Source organism: Gobio gobio (genome assembly GCF_949357685.1).
Source record: "Gobio gobio genome assembly, chromosome: 24".
In the NCBI taxonomy this organism is placed as follows: domain Eukaryota; kingdom Metazoa; phylum Chordata; class Actinopteri; order Cypriniformes; family Gobionidae; genus Gobio; species Gobio gobio.
The window spans coordinates 154,283-169,810 of NC_137120.1; positions in this window are offsets into that span (position 1 = coordinate 154,283).

Consider the following 15,528-nt stretch of genomic DNA (forward strand, 5'->3'; position numbering starts at 1 on the left):
CCTGTTGGTTTGCCATGCTACCTCTTTTATTCTTGTCTACTTCCTGATTCTTGTCATGTGATTGTGTCACAGGGTGTTTTGGTGTTGGTTCATGTTCATTGTTCCTTGTTCATGTTTTAAGTTGATAATAGGCTTGTTCGACTTCACCCAGCGATGCGCAGACCGATCGGCGGCTGACTTGAAGCAGTGCATGCCGGTTAGAAATTTTGTCCGACTTGAGGCAGCGCCGACGCCACGTGACAGTGACGTATGTCAACAAAGTGCCGCGAGAGCGATTCGAGAGCAGCCGGCGATTACAGCCGGTGCAGTTTCTCCAAAGCAGCTGCTCGAGGCTGCACGGGCTCTGATGACGACACAGCCGTTCCACGATTGGCCAGATTCACAGCATGACAGCGATCACGTGTTTTCGTGTTTATTCTAAAACCTTCAGCTCCACTAATGCGCACAAATCTGTTTTTTTATAACAGTAAAACCTCCTTTCATGTAGTCGCGATGTTATATTGTCATGTTTATCAAAATATAACTGATTAAAAACATAGACCCCACTTCATTGATAGTGTAGGCTTATATGTTGAACTTTATTCTTGTACAAACACACGCTGTATTAAGCAGTGCATAAAGTATTACATGACAAGATTGTCTCTGAAACATCTGTGTATTGCCAAATATTGCATTTATTTCACTTCAGCTGATAAAGTGTGCAAACACAGCGCGAGCGTCACCGCGGGAAGCAGAAAGTGTCCGACTTCACGTCTCCGTTTGCAGCTCCTCCCCGCCTGCACGCGGCTACTCTCGCCGATCAGTTGCATCCAGCCGCAGCCGATGTCGAACACACCTTATGTTCATGTTATGTTTGAGTGTCATGTTCACTGTCTTGCTTCCTGGTTTTGTCACGTGATTCCCATGCCCTCATGTGATCTTGTTGTGTTCTGTCATTGGTTCATTGTTTAATCACGGTTCACAGGTGTCACTTGTCTTGTCAGTAGTCTCAGTGTATTTAAGCCCTCATGTTTGCCGTGTGTCCTTGTCTGTTATTGATGTTGTTACCCGCTGTTGGTGAGTGTTTCCAAGTCAAGTCAGTTTGCAACGTCTTTGTGTTATGTTTGATCTTGTAAATAAAGAACTGCACATGGGTCCTTCAACTTGCCTCCAGTGGATCCGTTACAGATTGACAGGAGAAGCATCTGGACAGTGAAGAAGCGTGAGCGCGGAAGTGTTTTGAGCGCGTAAGTGTTCTGTTGTGTTGCTTAGTGTATTATTTGCTAGTAGGACTCATTTCAATTTTCGACTTCTAATCTAATTTATACTCTCATAGTAAATTGTATTTGAATTATAACCATGGCTGTTTAAAAGAACCGTAATCCAATTGTTATTGCTGACTTTTTGCACTGTCCTATTCAACCATAGTTTTGTTTTGATTTGAGCCATTTACGGCCTTTTAGCTTTTTTTGTGCTATTTATAAGAGCGTGCACAGCAGTGAAAGGCATTTATATATTAAGTGTGTTTGCAATGCCGCAGAAGCGTTCAGCCCTCAGCTTCAGCTGTCTCATGTGAAGACCGACTCCGGTAAAGACCTGCGACTCTACCTGCTCGACTCCACCGAGCAATGACACCGGTAAGTATTGTCTTTTCCCTTTCCTCCTCCACCTTTCTTTTCCACTTCCTTTTCTCTCACTTATCATGTGCTTTCAGTACATTCCTGTTGTCTCTCAACCACGCTCTACTATTACACGCAGAAGGCAGCGCAACACTACTAATCTGCGTCCTATTCCCTCCTCCGCTAATTCTCCTCCCTCTTTTTCTGTGGGTCTACAGAATTGTCAAAAATACTGAGCTCAAAGCTGGAATAGCACATGGATGCCAAACGCAGACAGTTTAAATTATCTTTAAAAATAGTTGTTATTGCACCTCCTCGTCCCGTAAGCCGTGGAGAATTAAAATAAGTACAGTTCAGTTGTGTCATTGCGTTCATGATCAGACGTATGGCTGTATCAGTGTCCTTATTTGCACATTTATTTCATTCGAAGACATGATTAAATATGAGTCCATACACGGAGCTGGTTAATTTTTAAAGTACTAGAGTATATGAAATATGTCCATAAAAACGTATATGCGCTCACTCCGGTCTGTATCTTATCTATGATCCACATGGTGAGCGTTGTTAAACTGATCACGACGAGTGTGGATTGAATTTTCTGCTGTAATGCGATCTCAGCTGTGCCCTCACTACAGTGCAACAGTGAAAAGGGGCCGCTCTCAAACAGTGTCTCGCTGCGCTGCATTACGAACGTTTGTCAAAGCAACATACAACATTTATATCATAACAAAAATAAACACCGGTATTCGGTATGAACCGGTATACCACCCAGCACTAGTCTCTGTGTGTTGGGATTTATCTGACTTCTGTGACGTGAGACAGCTAGCAGACAGGTCAGTTTAGCCAGTCTGTCTGCTTCCTGACCTGGGACCCAGTGAGTCAAGGTTCAACTCTAAGACTATGTGCCTTATTACTAGAGAGAAGAGCGGCACCATTCCAGGAGGGATGAATACCATCATTAAATAACACTGATCTCTTCATCTCCTGTTAGTGGGTGGGATATATTAGGCAGCAAGTGAACATTTTGTCCTCAGAGTTGATGTGTAAGAAGCAGGAAAAATGGGCAAGCGTAAGGATTTGAGTGATTTTGACAAATTGTGATGGCTAGACGACTGGGTCAGAGCATCTCCAAAACTGCAGCTCTTGTGGGGTGGGGTGCTTCAAGGAAGGAACCGTGGTGGAGCTCAAATTGTTCAAGAAGTTAATGCTGGTTCTGAGGATGCACTATGGGAAGAAGTACTAATTTCACGATTTTTTTAAAAATAAAATTAGATTTAAGACGAATTATAAAATAAGTGTCCTTTTATTTCTCAGACAAAATTCAGCATATTTCTTTGTAAAATTTTTATATATATATTTTTGTAAATAATAACTCAATTGAAATTTTAAAACAAATCCTCAAAAAGTCCCTACAAGCTTCTTGGGAGGAGGTTGTTTCAGCTTCTTCACCCTCGTCCTGCACTGAGGAATAGCATAAATAAAAAGACTTAAGTCCAACAGTGACAGGGGATTCAGATGGTTATAAAGGCAAAATTTGAATTATAATTTGTATCATTACACTTGCAAGAGTTAGAAAAACAGAACAAATTTAGATAAATATGCCATAATAATCAACAAATTATTGAAAAAAAATCCATGTACACATTTAGAGAAAGAGATCGTAAAATAAATACAACACCTGGTTCTGCAAAAGAACAGATTTCTCTTTCAGTCTGTGCTGCTCTTGATGAGGAAGGGCCTGGAATTAATTTACTACAGCAGAAAACAGCCTTGTATCTTTCACTGTGAAAACACTCATGCACCTTGTGATCTCTGTGGCAATCGCCCTCGACGCCGCAAGTGGTGCTGCAAATCCGCCGGTCAGTGTGGTTTGGCCTATTATCTTTTACATGGGGACGGAGGTGACTGGAGCCTCTCACTGTGGTGATTATTAGTCTTCTGAAAGTCAAAATGCTGCCACACCTCCGATTTGAATGAGTCAGCGTAAAAACTATGCACTTGCCGTCTCCATGTTTCTGTTTGACGGCGTGTGCACACGGGTGCAACTTCCATATGAATGAACTGAAAACATTTGCTTATTTCACTCTTTGTGCCAGTGTGCATGCACAGTCCGTAACGCTAGCTACAACTTGCTCGTTGCTATCGTGCCTGTTAAGTGAGGTTGTTGGGTTTTTCCTGCATAGAGAATTATGAGGCGGCCGCCTCAGTCAAATTTCGTGCCGCCAAAATTCAGACAGGCAATCCTTTGCTCAGATTAGGCCTGTCGTGATAATTAAATAATCATCAGAAATATATATCGTCACATGATCCTTCAGCAATCATTATTATATTATGATTTGCTGGTACAAAGTCATCTAAAGCCATTCCATAGCTGAATGTGAGGAACAGAATAATATTTACATCTTTATGTTAAAGTTCACGGAAACTCATCTTCCCTCTGCTGTAGCTGTCAATCATTCTCCGTTCAGCATTCAAACTGCCCGTCGCGTTCGGTTACGACAGTCATCAGCATGGTAAAACTCTCTCCAAGATGATATATTCATTATAATACTTGATCTGTAGATAAATGACTGTTTGCATAAAATGACTTTATCTTGCTGGAGTTAATCTAGCGGTTTCTGAACTATATTGTACTCGCTACCGGGTGACAACACACGGACTATTAATTAGCATCACACGCACAATAACTGGAATTTAAAACCGTGAAGAAACAAATAATCAGTAAACTGTTAGACAGATATACATTATAGACTAGGATTTGTGCGCTCAACATCTCTTCTCTTTGTGCCGTGAACTTTTCAATGTGCACTCGCGCTGCACTGCGCGCTCTGACTCCATGTTGCTTTAAGCTCATCATTCTGCACCCGGGATGTGCATAAGCGCATTGTGCCGCACTGTTTTGAAGCGTTCATATATTTTCATAGTTGTGTGCGCTGAAAGATTATTAAAAGCCTTAAACTCTTGTTCTCTCGTATCTATCATATCTTTGTTGCCCGATTACAAAGCTGTACATGACGTTTACAATAAACATCTTGTTTATTTGATATTATTTGTGTAGGCCCATATAATTATCAACATTCATATATAAATCTAATAATATAAATTGTTTTTCATAAATGTATTTTATAAGAACACAAAGTAATTTGTACCTTTTTTATTAACATGTTTAGATTTCATAAAATTAGCCCAAATGTTTTTCCAGAATTACTTTTTGTAATTGCAATTTTTTATATACATTTGTCATACCTTATGATTATTTATTTTTATTAATTTATTGTTTTCTCTATAATGAGTGTGTACTTATTGGATTCTGGATTGTGTTTAACAAATAAAAGAGTGACCATTAGTTCCACAAACACCGATGTAGATATTCTATAATGATAGAAATATGTGAATGATACATTTATAACCCTTTTATTTTGCCAGTTTGTTGTGATTGTTTCAGTTATTTACTGAATTGAATAAATATTTAAAGGTGTTTGATGTAATCTTACACTGCAAAGTGATAACTTAAAAGGGATTAAATTCATATTTATTTAATGATTGAAGCACACACAAAAATGTATGACGGCCCTAAAACTGACAATTAATTGACAAAATCGCGAGCCGCGGGTCGGCTGGGCCAAGCAGGATTTGACCACCTCCACCTCTTTTTGAGCCAGGAAAAACCCTGAAAAATGTGTATCGCGATTCGTTTAACAACCGACTTGAATCGTCACACATTTGTATCGATTTTCAACCGTTACATGCCTAGCAGACAGACTTCTCATATGGTAAAACATTTCAGCTTTTATTTAATTCATTTCCCCACTTGCTCTGGGACTTCCCCATACTGGTTGTCTCTTTCTCTGTGGATTTCTTACGGCGCGCCTAAATCATTTGACAGACGTCTCCAGCAGATCCGATCTTTCACCTAAAATCAGCCATTTCAGTCCATGCTCCGATTAATCACCCACACAGTTTCAATTTCTCTTCCAGAAACGTTTTAACTGCACTGCATTACCACAGAGCCAGCCCAACCACTATGGTTTCTCCCGAAGCTTCGGAGGGAGGAGGCCGAACATATTCTTCTCTCTAATAAAGGCAGGATTCTTGAGATTCTCAGTGGCGCACCTCACCCGGGCAGGGCTTATATGCTCCGAGAACGGACACTGCACTAGTGATACAAAACATGCAGGTCTGTTACGTCCCATTAACAAGCTCCTATAATTCGCAGTAGATTCATTTAGATTGATAATAACGGGTAATATTAGGCTTGATGCAATAGTCTGTGTTACCGGTGTTCAGGCATAACAGCGTTTACATCACTTGCCCACCGCGGCACCGCCCCCACCGTCATTTTGATATTTTACAGTAGAAAAATGTTTGGTTCAGTTAGAGAACCGATTCACTACAATTAAAAGCTGAACGTACTGCGTGAGCCGAACGAGAGTCTCAGCACAGACCAGACCAGTCAGATCTCATTAATCACGAGAGTGAGGAACTGAAACCTATTTAAGGGAGTTAGTCAATGTACTGTTTTGTTGTTGTGTTTTTCATTAAGAATAATAGGCTAATGAACCCACAATTCAAGCAACCCGTCCCCGAATTAGCAAACCGAGCACTGTAATGTGAAGGTGAGGGAAAATTCTCACCGTCACATCCCTAATGGGTAAAAAGGCTAATACATTTTGATTCTATTATTCTATTTTCCACAATGTCAATCGAAAGCAGCTTAACCTAAAGTGCAAGCTCAGGCGTAAGCTTGTGCAGTTGTGCGCTCTAGACAGAGAATATACTCCAGTTGCAGGGAACACTTGTTTCTATTCCAACTCAACTGTCCTGCCTATTAAAAAATAAGGTATAAGGTAATTGTAAAAAAAAAAAAAAAACGTTATTGTATTTCGCCAAAGTTTATAGTGTAAGCATGTGCAAACGCGAATAAGAACTGTTTGGAGGTGTGTGCAAAAAAAAACAATATTCGAATCCCAAAATTGACAAATCAAATACCAACCCATCGAACTAATATTCTGGTCCAGCCCTAGTAAATGCACAGCTAAACAGATGTTGTCATTTGAAAGTGGCTACTGTTGGAGCACATCTGATCTGTTCTGGAAGCTGGTTCAGCTACGGCTGGCATAATAGCTAAAACGCAGACTCTCCTTGCTTTGAGTGAACCCTTGGTATTTCTAACTGACTTGATCCTGATGATCTGAGTGATTTGTTGGGTTTGTATTCTATCAGCATATATGCAATGTATTTAGGTCCTATGCCATTAAGTGATTTATATACCAGTAACAGTACTTTAACACTAGTCCTCAGGCCTTTACACTGGCTTCCAGTTACATTTAGAATAGATTTTAATTTCGTCAGACGAGACGAGACTAAATATGTTCGTTAACGACCTTTTTTTCCATGACGAAGACGAGACGATGACGAGACTGCACCAATGTCCAAAAACACTGACTAAGACTAAATTAACATGCATTATTGTTGATGAAAAAGGACGAGACTAAAATGTTTTGCATAAAATAAAAACTAAGATAAAATCTCTCTTCATTTTAGTCTACAATTGTCTCTACTTTTACATCATGAGATGAATATTCAGCTGTTCAAAATATTCAGAAAGAGTTCCCGCTGTTGCTGGAGTGCAGGTCTCTCAGACTCCGCCTGTCGTCTCGCGGCCGCGCGCGTGTGGTCACGGTTCCCGGAGCGCTCAATACCTCAGGCGCTGTGTCAGTATATTTGAATGGCTTAAGCCGCGTAAGTTACACAACAGCTTCACTTTACAGGTGTTTGCAGCAATTTTTGGTAAACAGTACAGCATAGTGTGCGTCAGCCACATTTACAGTATCATTTTATTATGGAGAGTGGTAGAGATCAACATTGTTAACATTAATATTAATGTTTTTCTTGTATTTAGCCCTCAGGTTTTCCTTACTAATTAAGTCACACTTTTACTCATTGATGGTCAATTGTGACCATACACCTTAACTATTTTAAAATAAATAGCCTATATTTTAATTCAATAATATTTATTGAATATTTTGAGGAGATCTTTTGGTACTAAATACTATTTGTGCAATACTTATGGTCCATTAATGATCACTTAAAATATTTTTCTTCTAATATTTTTATTATTTATATTACAATTAGTGTATTAATTAAGGTTAAAATAGAGAATTCCACTGCAAAGAGGCAAATTAGAGTCATTTTGTGGCTGGAAAAATAAAAAAATTCACTTGTAATGCCATTACCCACTGGGTGCCTGTATGGCTCTTTAATACATACACAGATCATAACTGCTTACTTATTTGTGAAATTTTGAAATGTTAATAATAGTGAATAGTAAAGAATGCAAGCAAATATATTATAACCCCAAAAAAGTGTAAAAAAACATATTTTCCCTTATACTATGTACAGTAGGCTATATACATATGAATTCATACTGAATCAAGATCGAACTCGATATTTGTGCCCATCGTCTCATAAGCTAATGCTGATCTACGCTGTAAATCAACCAGTTAGCTATGGTGTTGTGGCACAAACATTATGCAGGTTATATGTACTTTATGTAACTTATTTTGCCACAAAATATATTGAGTTTTCCTTTGACTAAAGCTAGACTAAAATGACTAGACTTTTGGTCGACTAAAACTTGACTAAGATACCTTGAGTTGTCTTTTGACTAAAACTAGACTAAAATGACGAGACTTTTAGTCGACTAAAACTTGACTAACAAAAAAAGATATGTGAATGACTAAATATGACTAAAACTAACAAGGACATTTGGCACAAGACTAAGACTAAGACTAAATTAAAAATAGGTGACAAAATTAACACTACTGAGGACTGGTGTGATATGGTCATATGTTCTGGTTCTGCTCAGCGTTCTGTATGAGCTGCAGCTGTCTAATGGTCTTTTTGTAAGGCCAGTGAGAAGACCATTACAATAGTCCACCCTACTGGTGATGAAAGCATGAACAAGTTTCTCTAAGTCTTGTCTGGAAACGAAGCATCTAATTCTTGATATATTTTGAGATGATAGTAAGCTGATTTAGTTATTGCTTTGACATGACTATTGAAACTCAGGTCTGACTCCAAAATCACATCCAGATTCCAGACCTGATCTTTAGTTGTTTGACCCCTAGTGTCAAGGTATGAGTTCACCTTGAGAATTTCATCTTTGTTTCCAAATGCAATGACTTCAGTTTTTTCTTTGTTTAACTGAAGAAAGTTTTGGCACATCCAACTGTTAACTTCATCATTGCATTTGCACAGAGAGTCAATGGGGCTGTAGTCATTAAGTGATAGGGCTAAGTAGATTTTGTTCTCTTTCATGATTTGGCTCAGTGGGAGCATATACAGGTTGAATAGGAGTGGCGCAAGAATTGACCCTTGTGGGACTCATGGATGTCCACACAGACGTATGGTCACCTATATTCACATAATAATCTCTCCCTTCTAAGTATGACCTGAACCATTTAAGGACCATCACCGAAAGCCTGACCCAGTTTTCCAGCCTGTCAAGTATGTTGTGATCGGTGTCTTTTTCAATGATCTTGCCTATGGAGGGAAGATTTGAGACAGGTCTTTAACTGCAATCAGATTGCTTTTTTTCAGGAAGGGCTTAACAACTGCAGTTTTTAGGGAATTTGGAAACGTCCCTAGCCTAGAAATCTAGACGCACCCTAGCGGCAGCAAATCTAACTTGCAGCAAGGGTAGTCTAGCAACTCTCCGTTGGCTTGCGAGCTGGAAAAACCAAACTCTGGTCAGGCCATTCACATCGTGTATAGAGTCGGTGGGCGGGCTTAACATAATGACGGCAGAGTTGCGGCGGTTCTGTGTGCTACTTGTAAACAAAGAAGCTGGCGAACAGCGGTCTTTCAAATCTGCTTTGGCCACGACTCTGGAGACTTGGCGTTAAGCTTTTCTTTGAGAAAAGAACAAAGAACGGCACTAAAGTCATTCTTAAAAAAGGAAGTGTTCTGAGTTTTGCCGACCGGATATACGGCAAAGGTTTAATCTATCAAGTAGCTCTGCTTCACCTTCTCCATTGCTCTGCTTGGTTGTAGCGCTATCCTATTGCGTGCAGAGGGAATTTGAAAGACAACCGTTTATCCCTTGGACTGAGCCCTGCCAATGGTGTGTCAGGCTAAAAAAATCCCAGAAAGAAGTGATGAATTTACCACTTCTAGCAGATCTGCTTCTACACTTTTGAAAAAAGAAGTGGGGAGTGTGTCAAGAGCGCAGGTTGTTGTTTTAAGGTGCTGTACCGTTTCTTCTAAAATGACCGTCAATTGCTTCAAAATCAGACATAGTGACTAATTTCTGAAATTGTGTACGAGTCTGTCTGACCTCAGCACAGCACAAGGATATACTGATCGTCTTTCTGATATTATTGATCTTCTCAGAAAAAAAGGAGGCAAACTCATTGCATTTGCTTTCAGAGAGCATTTCACTGGGAATGTGACTGGGGGGGGGGGGTTGTCTCTCGACAGTAGCAAAAAGAGTGTGGGTGTTATTTATGTTGCTGTTTATAATATTTGAGAAGGTCTGTCTAGCTGTGCCTAGTTCCACATTGAAATCATGAAGGGTGTTTTTATAGATGTTTTAATGGACTACAAGTTTTGTCTTCCATCATCAATTACATTTGAGTAAAAGGAGTCCAGAAGAATCAACAGAGTCTGCGGATATGCTTGGTGTCAGAAATATGGCCTTCATAAACAGCACACTAGTGTTCTCATTTAAGCATCTCTTTTTGACAGAGACAGATCTAGCTTCAATGGCAGGAGAGATTGATATATTAAAGAAAATACAGAAATGATCAGACAGTGCCACATCCTTCATAACTATCGATGAAATGTTTAGACCCTTACTGATAAGTAAATCTAGAGTGTCCACGATTTTGTGTGGGTCCGTGTACATGCTGAGTCAAATCAAAAGTGTTAACAAGAGTCATGAGATCTTTTGTTGTACAGGATCCCAAGATATAATCCCAAGATATAGTAAATCAGTCAAACTTAGAAGAGATTGTTTATTAACAGCTCTTGAAGTCCTCAACAAAGGCTGGAGAGTATTTCGGAGGCCTGTAAATGATAAGTAGAATGCGTGGCGCACCTTTTAACACAATACAGAGATATTCGAAAGACGGATAATCACCAAATGACACTTGCTAACACTGATACTGAACACTGACGTTTCATTTAGAAGCATAAAATACAGGTTGTTTGTGATAAGTCTTTGACTAGAAGTTTTTTATTTTTAAGTGAGCGGATGTTTAAAAGTGCTAACTTAACAGTCTTACTTTTTTATCCCCATGGTAATATTAGTTTTTTGTGGGGTTAGGGTTAGCAGATTAGATGGGTTAGCCATTCAATTTTAAGAAGGCTTAGATTTTTTAGCATGTAATAGAACAGAAATGGAGAAAGCAACAGGCACACTGGATTCCCGCTGATTACCACCAGAGGGCACTCCACCCCGGACTCATCAGCACTCATTATTAACACCTGTCTCATTCACTGCGAAGTCTTGTTTTGTGTAACACTGCATTTCTGAGCATTCTCCCTGGTTTCTTGTCTCTTGGATTACTTGCCTGTTCTGTGGATTGCCCTTTTGCCTGTCTCTCCTGCCTTGTTTGCCTGTTTGGACTGCTTGCCTATGTATGACCTTTTGCCTGTTTTTGAATACGATTGTGGATTACCGTCTGAATAAATACTGCGCTGAGGGGGCCCAGTACCTAGGAGAGGGCCTGTCGGCGGGTGTCGTGGAGACCTTGCTCAGTTCCAGAGCTCCCTCAACCAGGAGGTTGTACAGCCTTAAGTGGAATGTGTTCTCCACTTGGTGTAGAGAGCGTGAGGTGGACCCAGTTAACTGCCCAGTGGCTTCAGTGCTGGAGTTCCTCCAAGATCGCTTCTCCGCCGGTCTTACCCCGTCCACCCTGAAGGTGTATGTGGCTGCCCTTGGGGCTTTCCACGCACCTGTAGGTGATGGACCCTTGGGGAAGCACCATCTGGTTGTACAGTTCCTCCGTGGGGATCAGAGGATGAGGCCTGCGGCTCGCTCCAGAGTCTCAACCTGGGACCTGGCGGTGGTACTTGAAAGGTTGGCTGAGGCCCCCTTCGAGCCACTGGAGTTGGCTGAGCCGAAGAACCTGACCCTTAGGGTGGCCTTTCTCCTCGCTATTACCTCTCTTAGGAGAGTAGGGGATCTCCAGGCCTTGGCTGTCACGCCAACTTGCCTGGAGGTTGCCCCTGGCGGAGATAAGGCCATCTTACACCCTAGACCGGGCTATGTACCCAAGGTGCCATCTCAGGTGGCACGGTCTTGGTTCTTCAGGCTTTCCATCCTCCTCCCCACCTGACGGCGGAAGAGGGGAGACTGCACCTGCTCTGCCCCGTCAGAGCCTTAAGAATTGCCTTCACCTAGGGCCGTGAGGGCGCATTCCACCAGGAGTATGGCCTCCTCGGTGGCCCTCCATTCTGGCGTCTCGCTTCAAGAGGTTTTTCCATCAGGAACTCATTTGCAGACTCTCATTAAGCTACACAGTTGCAGGTCCACTTGTTTAAGCAGCAATGGAGGCAAAATAGACCCAAGAGGAATTTTGAAAAGGAGAAATTAAAAAAAACAAAATTTAAAGGAAAGAAAAGTACTGTGTGGGAGCGTTTTAGTGAAATAGTTAACCAGGACCAGTGGACCCGTGTCAAGTCCCCAATATTTATATAACACTTTTTACAATACAGATTGTTTCAAAGCAGCTTTACACTGATAATAGGAAATGAATGCAACAAAAATACTTTTGGCTGTACAGCAGCTGTAGAAGAAAGATGTGTGAAGAAAGGTATGTGATGTGTAACAGCTGTGAAGTGCTGTATGTATATGATAATAGATAAAACCTATATCTAGCTTTTGCTTGAGTTGAACATATTTAATTACTTGTTTTGTGTGTGTTTGGGAATTTGCAGTGATGGAAACGGTGACATTCCAATTTATGTTTGAAGGGAGTAAAGCCTATGTTTAGGCTATTGAGGAAAACCAATTTTGCCAAAGAAGAACTTTTGCTTTAAATAAACGTTCATTTAAAAGCAGACTACTTCAGTTTAATATGATACCATATCAAGCTTAACACTGCGAATTAGAAAAATTGTAATGTGACGATGGGGTTTATGTGCGAATATCTAAATCAGAGAAAATCAAGGCGAGTGGATTTATTTTTAACAGCGGATTCAGTTGACGTTAGAGCTGACCCACGCATATCTCTAGCGGCTACACATTGTCATGTTGTAAATAAGAAAACATCTGTATTGTAAAGCCCTCCATGTTGCGGTTGTTGTTATTTTTGGCGTATACCTACCGACGCAACACCATTCCCATAGAAACTAATGCAGATATTCCGGAAAACGAAAGAGCGGCATGGACACAAATCGAATCTGAACAGTTGTGATACACAATGTGGACAATAATTTTACATCAGATTCCAATTGGATACATAAATAATCAGATTTGGACTGAAATTATCACTGTGATAATGGATTTCAATGATAGAGCACGTCACACATGTCTCTGCAGTGGCAATTTATCCAAAATATTCTCGTATAGTTAAATGTAACTTTGACCGAGCTGACTGTGTGATTGGTAAATTGACCATGTTTGTTACTTGGAAAGTTTTATCACACAACTGAAAAAGCAAAAACGAAACAAATCAAGATGTTTTATGTTTTAGCTTTTTTAGAGGTGGGCTCAGTATTTTTTTTCTCATTAAAATGTTTTGCAGAAAAATAAAAGAATGCACTTTTGAGAAATCTGTTTAAAGTGATGTACACTCTTATGCGACAGAAACTCTAGTCATAACAGTAGTGTAATTATAACAGTTTTGTTTTACATTGGGATTGTTATTGGACACTTGCTCACAGATCAATTAATCATCATGGCTGATGGCAAACAACTCTTCTTTACAGTGGCATAATTATCTGAAAAGTCCAACACGACTGACGTATTAGTCAGTGTAACAACATAACAGAGCACAGCTTCAATGAAAATAATGTGTGCATAGATGTGTGTGAATGTCTGTATATTTACTCTAAAGCTGTCAGTTGGAGACACTTACAGTACGGTTGTATGAAAGGATGGCATACATCAGCAATGTTCTGTTAGCGGGAGGAGCAAAGAAGAATAAATCAGAACATTGAGTCCCATTATTAACATTAGCAATACTTTTGCTTTCATCAATCAGCAATCAGAAAAACATATATTTGTTAATATATATTTATTAATATCTTAAGCACAGAACAGTTAATTGCTTGTTTATGTTAAAGTGCGTGTTAACAGATAATATGAAAAATGTGTTCATTTTGAAATTAATATTAAGATTAAATCATGATGTAACAGTATTGTTCAATGTTAGTTCATGTTAATAATGTATGTAGTTAGCTGATCTTAAAAAATAGAAAGTTTCCCTCAAAATAAATGTACACAATTAGATCATGATGTGCCATTCAAATGTGAGAACTCCATTTCACAATAAATAAGTTGTTACCAAATATATAATGATGACAAAAATACTCAAATGTATTCTAATACTCCAGTTTGCATCCCAAAAATATCCCATGATAAACGTCTAGTCTAAATATAAACTCAATCATTTATCATTTATCATTTATCAATCATATTTATCAAAATACTACTAGAAATTCAGAATGACAAACATATACCCAAATCTGTCCTCAAAGACAAATAATCCTGAAAAATACTACAGATATATTCTCATCACACGTATTAGAAAATCCGTAAACAAACTGTAGAACCAATTTTCCATGATTCAACCACTTTAGTTCTCTGTCTAAAGATTTAACTCTTGCTTCTGAATTCTTCAAAGGAAAGCAGTTGAGCAAGAAAGCATCCAAAGGGCCAGAGAATGTCTGTATTATCGATTACAAATGCAAATAATACTAATATATTTTTAAAAGAAATATTACCTGGCCAGTTCAGCTGTGTCCCACTACTGTATGTCAACAACAGGAAAGCCGAACAATGAATCAATGCAAGACCAGCACGCCTGCAAACCAGCTGCTGAATAAAAGCATCTGCTAAATTAATAAATAAAAATAAACACTAATGTAAAGTCTTCCTTTATACTGACCAAACAAAGGAATGATTAAATTATTAATAATTAAAGATCAAATTAATCAACAGCTTCCAACAATATTCTTATGAATATGGTTGTCCGAGATGGAGTTGATTAAAGCGAATGACCATCTGATATCAAACGTTTCAACTTGACACCACAATAATGCTTGTGATCTTTGCTCACAAATGGCAAAGCCCTGATGGCATAGCTGACCGAGCAGCTATATTTGTGGAAAGTCCTAATATGACCACCCTTAGGGAAAGATGCCTTTTTTATTGAGCACATGTCCCCTTCTCATAAGGTGTCAACACCTTAGAATTTATTCCACAGACTCCTGCCATCATTTCAAAGAAACTAGGAAAGCCTGTTGAACACATTGCATTGTCCTTGCAAGGCAAAGCAAAAGGACATGGGCGGGATCCAAGGCTAGGCACACGGCACACCCAACGCCACATCATCCTGGAGAGCTCTGTACAAATCAGGGCCGCTTTCATGATGCATTCGTGCTTGGTTACAGCTCAGAACCATCACGCGACACTTGCTGATCGTGGATTTAGTCATCCAATTAAATTTTGCAAAATGGCATTTCCCATTAACTAAATATACCACACACTGACCCTACTCTCACTTAGAAAAAAACGACCAATTCTTAAATCTCTTAATTGTCTTAAAAGCTAAAACATATCAGAGTCACTGAGGCACAGCAACTGCTGTAAATACAATACATCTAGACCGAAGTCTGGAGAGTCAGTCATGTCGCTTCTTTATTTATCGTCAGTCCGCCCAGCTCTAAAACTTGTTCTATGGTAAAGTACAAAGGCATT